We start from the raw sequence: 6,503 nt of genomic DNA on the forward strand, positions 1-6,503 counted from the left end.
CTCGTCGCGTAGTAGGGTAAGACGGTATAATGCGCCCCACCTAGCCAAAACGCCCCCCTTTGATTTCTAGAAAACTATGACTAACTAAGAGTAAAAATTAGTTGGTACCTTTAAATAATTAGAAAACCATCATACTATGTGAATGTGGAAGTATTTTTGTATTACATTTTGAAAATAAAAGCATAATACAGAAAGTTACAGTTTTGATGTAACTTTTATTGTTGAGCAAACAATCAACATTCTGGAGCGATGCTAGCATATTGCTCGCAAAACTTGCACTGGAACACACAGTTGGGAAACAAAATAACTTTTCTCAGTGGTTAATACATTATAAAATTGCTTCCATCTTCAAAAATGTAACAGGACGATATGCCCTTACCAACTGGACACAAGCGCAGCGAGCCTGCAGCTGTTGCTTCCAAATTACATGGAAAATTTTAAAATGTAATTCACACCTGCTTAAATGGACATTTGTTGGTTTTTTAATATCAAGCACATAAGGATTTGTAAACTTTTTATTATTGGATAGAAAAAATAATAATGAAGGGCAATAAAACGTCTCTGGCTAAGGTGGGGCGTATTTCCCAGGCACTTTTTGAAATCCATTTTTTCACGACTTTTCAAAAAAGCTTTATTGCGTGTTCTCAGTAATATGTTTTATATGACTACCCACAGGCAATCCTTTTGGACTACCAAATACCGTCGTCGGGGGTGACAATGGGTCAAACGGGGGTGAGAATGGGTCACTGTTTCAACCACTTAGAACGCTTGTAGGTTGGATTGAATGCATCTGAGGGCAAGAAGACTAAAATATAAGAGACCTTTTTGAACGATTTTGCTCTACGACCTTCAGACTGCCGGTGAAAGCGATGACCCATTCTCACCCCCCAGACCCATTGTCACCCCCCCTGGCGGTAACACAAAGTGTGCCTAAATTGCATTGAAAAGTAAAAAGTTATCATAGGTGTTGCCTTAGGGGGGGAGTATTATACCGTCTTACCCTATTTAGTGAACTTATTTGGTTGAAACGCCAAGAGTTTGAAACATTACGAAATTTTATTTTATTGTGTAATAGTTTATTGTGAAAGCTCTAGGAAAAGTTTCTTCAAAAACCAATTCCAGGAATTCCTGAGAATAATTGAAAAAGTATCGTTTCGACATTCATTTAAGATTTCCTTCAGAATTTCTTCCTTCGGAAATAATTCCAGAAATTGCTACGGAAATGAATTTAAAAGTTTCCTTTAAAACAAATTAAAAAATTACTTCAGGAATTCTTCCGGAAATTTCTTTATATATTTCTTTGGAAATTCCTTACGAAATTTCATACGATTCCTTCAGAATTTCCATTACCGATTTCTGTAGATAATCCTTTGCGAATTTTATTCGGAATTCTTTAAGGAATACATACGAAAATGAGTGCAGGAGTTCCTACGAAAATTCCGTTGAGACTCCTTAAGGAATTCCTTCAGAAGTTTATTTAGCAATTCCTCCGGAAATTCCTTGAGAAATTCCGTTAAGAGTTTTTCCAAAAAATGCTTACAAAATCCTTCATTTTTTAAAAGTAATACCTTTAGAAAATTCCTTGAGAACTCCTTCGGAAATTCATCTTTTGAAATTTCTTTGGAAATTATTTCATGAATTCCTTAAATAAATTCTTCAAGATATTGAATAAGAAATTCCTTCGAATTTTCCCTGAGGTATTTCTGTACAATTACTTCAAGCAATTCCTTAAAAACATTCTCTGCAGGAATTCCTTCGAATATGCCTTCATGAGTTCTTTCCGAAAATCTTTCAGTAATTTTCACTGATTTTTTTCAACAATTCTTTCTGAAAGTCTTTTAGGGTTTATCATTACAAAAAATTATAGCTAAGAAGTAGTTCTTAGATTATTTAATCAAGTGAATTTTTGGAGGAGTTTTTGAAGAAAATCATGGAGGGTTTTGTACAAGAATTTCCAAATTAACTTTTCAAGGCATTTCCAAAAAAGAACCTGAAGGGATTTTCGAAAATAATTCCTTAAAGAACTGTTAAAAGAGTTTTTGAAGGTATTTCTAGAAGGCTTCCTAAAAATATTCCTAGAAGAATTTTCAGAGGGATCCATAAACAAATTTCTGAAGAATTTTTTGAAGGAGTTTCCAGAGGAATGTCTAATAGTGCCTACTGGCATTTCTGAAGTAAAATCTAGATTTCTCCAGGAATTCTTTGGACTTTTTTTTTCAGTAATGTATTCGCAATTTCCTCCAGAAATTCCTTTCTTTCGATTTGTCCGGTAAGTCCCTCGGAAATTGCCTCAAGGAGCTCTACAAAAACTCCGGAAACGAATTCCAGAAAGTCTTTCAGACTTCTTTGCAAAGTTCTTGGGCGAATTTCTAGGAAATTCCTTAAGTATTCCTGAACAAGTTCCTGAAAGAATATCCTGAAAAAACTTCCGACAATCTTAGATTTTTCCAAGAGTTCTAGGGATCGCATTTATTTTTAGGAAATAAATCTAGAAAAAAATAAATGAAAAGAAAAAAAATAAAATATTTCAAATCTTCCCTCAGGAATTATTTAAGAACTTCTACCAGGATTGGTTTTAGGAAATTCCTTTGGACAAACTTCATGAATTCCTTAGCAAATTCCATCTTCCATGCTTCACAAAATCCTCTCGAATATGCCTTCCGAAAATCCTTCACAAATTTCTTTTGAAATATCATCAGAAAATATTTAAGAAGATCCTTCGAAAATCCTCTAAAACGGATTCCTTCAAAAATTAACTAAAAATTCCTTCTAAAATTCATTCGCAAATTCCTGTAGGGTTTGATAATTTGCTTAGAAATTTCTTTCGGAGTTTTTTTAGAAATTAGTTCGGAAATTTCTTAGAAATTCCTTAAAGGGTTCCTTATCAAGCTTCTTGACAATTTTTCCTGAAATTCCCATAGGAATTCTTTCAGAACAATCTTAAGCAATTCCTTGGAAAATTCTCAGGATAATTTTCAGAAAATTCATTCCATTTTCCTCAGGAATTCCTCTACAACATTTTCCATTACTTTTGATTTTTTCGTCCTTTAAAAAAATTGAAATTTCTTTGATAATTGCATTTGGGATGCATTCTGTTAGGATTTTTTTTTAAATTATCTGTCTTCTGGAAATTCCTTCAAAAAGTTTGCCGGAAACGCATTCACTAACTCTTTCGGGCCTTACAACAGGAATTCTCTCATAAAGTCCTTTAGGAATCCTTTCGAAAATTCTTCACGTAATTATTTCGGAAATACTTCTACGAATACCATCGGAAACTATTTCATTCCTTAATAAATTTCGAATGCATTCCAGCAAGAATATTGTATGATTTCACTAAAAAGAACGTGAATGGATTTTCGGAAGAATACCTATAAGTTATTTTATAGAAAGCTCATATGACAGGAGACCTAACACTAATATTTACGTTTTACAAGGAACATGATGATGATGACGAAATGATGATGGTTTGCATGCAAATTTACCAAAACAAAGACCGAGCCGTTTACTCAAAATTTCGATCAGCTGATTGAATCTGTCTCATAAAATTGCTTATATGAGTTTCCGCAGAAATTCTCATAGGATTTTACCATGACGAGCTCGGTGATCTAGTGGCTATCTCTTCTGCCTTATAAGCAAGAGATCGTGGTTCAATTATAGGCTCATCCCATTGCTACTTTGTATTTCTCTCTCAGTTTTTATTATCTGTATTACACGTTCTACCAAAACGATTCCTACCAAACGATTCCACACTAACAATTCCAAAACCCCCTGTGGCACCTATGAGTAGAGTTCTCTGCATCTTTCTTAAGTAGGTGTTCAACTAAACGATGGTTTCTGGGGCCCTCCTTAGCCTAGCGGTAACACGCTCGGCTATAAAGCAAGAACCTCGCAGTTAATAACTGTGGAAGCGCAAACACTAAGCAGCGAGGCGGCAATGTCACAGAGGGGGATGTAATGCCAATAAGAAGAAGAAGAAGAAGTCCAACTAAGAATCCTTCCTCTTCCTCAGCATTCACAAGGACGTGGCCAGAACAGACCTCACCTGTTGAAGAGTGCCTTGCTTCCATCTAAGAGATAGTGATTAATCTCTTAGAAAAGACTATGTTTGTACCACCTACGAATTTGTGCGAATTGCTCAATGCAAACGCTAAATTCTCGAGGAATAAAATTTCCCAAGTAATTGGGAGTTTCAAAACAAAACCTCGTATTCCTTCAGAAATTCTTTCAGAAACTCTGCCAAGAACTTTTTTGGCACATTAAACCACTTTCAAAAATCCACGGTAAAATTGACTTTCAGTAAAATTGACTCAGCCATTGATTTTTTCATCCACGCCGGTTCACGCCGCCGCCGCCGCCGCCGATGAAAACCAACGGCGCGCCGCCGTGACGCCGCCGCCGCCGGGGCATAAGTGACCACCACGCCGCCGCCGCCGATTATATGACCGGCGCACAGGTCTACTGAATTCCTTATTTCCTAAATTCTTGAATTCCTAATTTCTCAATTTCATAAATGCCTAAATTCCTTAATAATTGAAATAATAATTTCATAAATTCCTAAATTCCTTAATTCCTAAATTCCTAAATTCCTGAATTCCTAAATTCCTAAATTCCTAAATTCCTAAATTCCTAAATTCCTGAATTCCTAAATTCCTAAATTCCTAAATTCCTAAATTTTTAAATTTCTAAATTCCTAAATTCCTAAATTCCTATATTCCTATATTCCTAAATTCCTGAATTCCTAAATTCTTAAATTCCTAAATTCCTAAATTCCTAATTCCTAAATTCCTAAATTCCTGAATTCCTGAATTCCTAAATTCCTAAATTCCTAAATTCCTAAATTCCTAAATTCCCAACTTCCTAAACTCCTAAATTCCAAAATTTCTTAATTCTTTAACTCCTAATTTCCTAAATTCATAAATTCCTAAAATCATAAATTCCTAAATTCCTTAATTCCTAATTTCCTTAATTCCAAAATTCCTAAATTCCGAAATTCCTAAATTCCTAATTTCCAAATTCCTAAATTTCTAAATTTCTAAATTCCTGAATTCCTAAATTCATAAATTCCTTAGTTCCTAAATTCATAATTTCCTAAATTTCCAAATTACTAAATTACTAAATTCCTAAATTCCGAAATTTCTAAATTCATTATTCCTAAGTTCTTAAATTCTCAAATTCTTAAATTCTCAAATTCTTAACGTTATGGAAACATCGGAACATCGTGCCACTCAGGTGCACCAATTGCAGTCAGACAACGCGGACGACCCAAACTGCTAGATCAGCAGTTTGTACATTATAAATAACCCGCGAACGCGTGGCGCGTTCTCTTTCCTTTGTCAGCTTTGGACAATCACCGGTGGTGCTGTATTGTGTTAGTATTATTAATAAAAGTGTTTTAGAGTTACTAAGTCTTTTTTAAAAAGTGAATCCGTATCACGAATCCCATAAGTGGTGTCAGAAGTGGGATCGTGAGGTGTTTAAAAGTGGTAAAAATCCTGTCGCACGCGAACCTGCAATAACGTGATCCTTCAACCCCCCGGATGTGGATATCATTTACGTGAGTAACTCATTTTTATTATCTTTTATAAAATCATTCACTAAAACAATGCCAGAGACCAGGCAGTCAGAGATTGAGGCGCTGAAGGCTGAAATTGAGCAGTTTATACATTGATGACATCGGGGAACAGTAGTAAATTTACTATCCCTGATCCCATCAAGAACCTATCGGAGTTTTCCGGTAGTAAGAAAGAACTTTCAAGCTGGCTACGGGAAGTAGACGAGCTATATGAAATGTTCAAGATAAAGGGGCCAACGGCCAGCCAGATTCACTAAGCTCTATGTATATTAGAGCGATCAAAAATAAAATAAGAGGAGACGCTCGCGCGATTGTATGCGCAAATGGCGATCCTGATACCATTGTTGGTATCAAACAGATCCTGTTAGAACAATACGGTGATCGATTTGACTTTGCGACAAATGTGTCGACACTGTTTAACATTAAGAAAAGTGATAAAAGTCACCTGAAATTCTTTAACGAATGCAAGGAGATTAACACAAGACTTAAATCTAACTTGAATTCCAATCCCATCACAGGAAAGGAAATCATAGATATACTAACCGTTACTCGATATCTTGACAATATCGGAGAACCTCTATCCGCTATCATTAGATTATCCAAGCCTAAAACCTTAGAAGATGCATACGAGTCAGTGTGTATAAACCAGAACGCGGAAATTAGATCTAGACCCGCGAAATCTCAATTCAACAAATTTCCCAACAAAAGCAACGGCCCTCGAGTAGCTCCCCTAAGCAGCATACAAATTCGAAACCCCATATAGGAATCCGATGCAAAACATCAATTTAAATCAGAGTTCCACGCGAACGAAGTAGACGTAGATAACGATGACGACGACGATGACGATGAGGATGACAATGTGCAAGGTAGAACGATGCAACCCAACGTGTCAAATTTTCACTTAGAGGAAGACGATCTCCAAACAACGTAA

General features: G+C 35.6%; 1 pseudogene; it reads left to right on the forward strand.

Moving 5' to 3' along the window:
- The first annotated feature begins 5,602 nt into the window (after positions 1–5,602).
- LOC134206014 (uncharacterized) lies at positions 5,603–6,503 on the forward strand (annotated as a pseudogene).

This window comes from Armigeres subalbatus, chromosome 1 (assembly GCF_024139115.2).
Source record: "Armigeres subalbatus isolate Guangzhou_Male chromosome 1, GZ_Asu_2, whole genome shotgun sequence".
NCBI lineage: Eukaryota > Metazoa > Arthropoda > Insecta > Diptera > Culicidae > Armigeres > Armigeres subalbatus.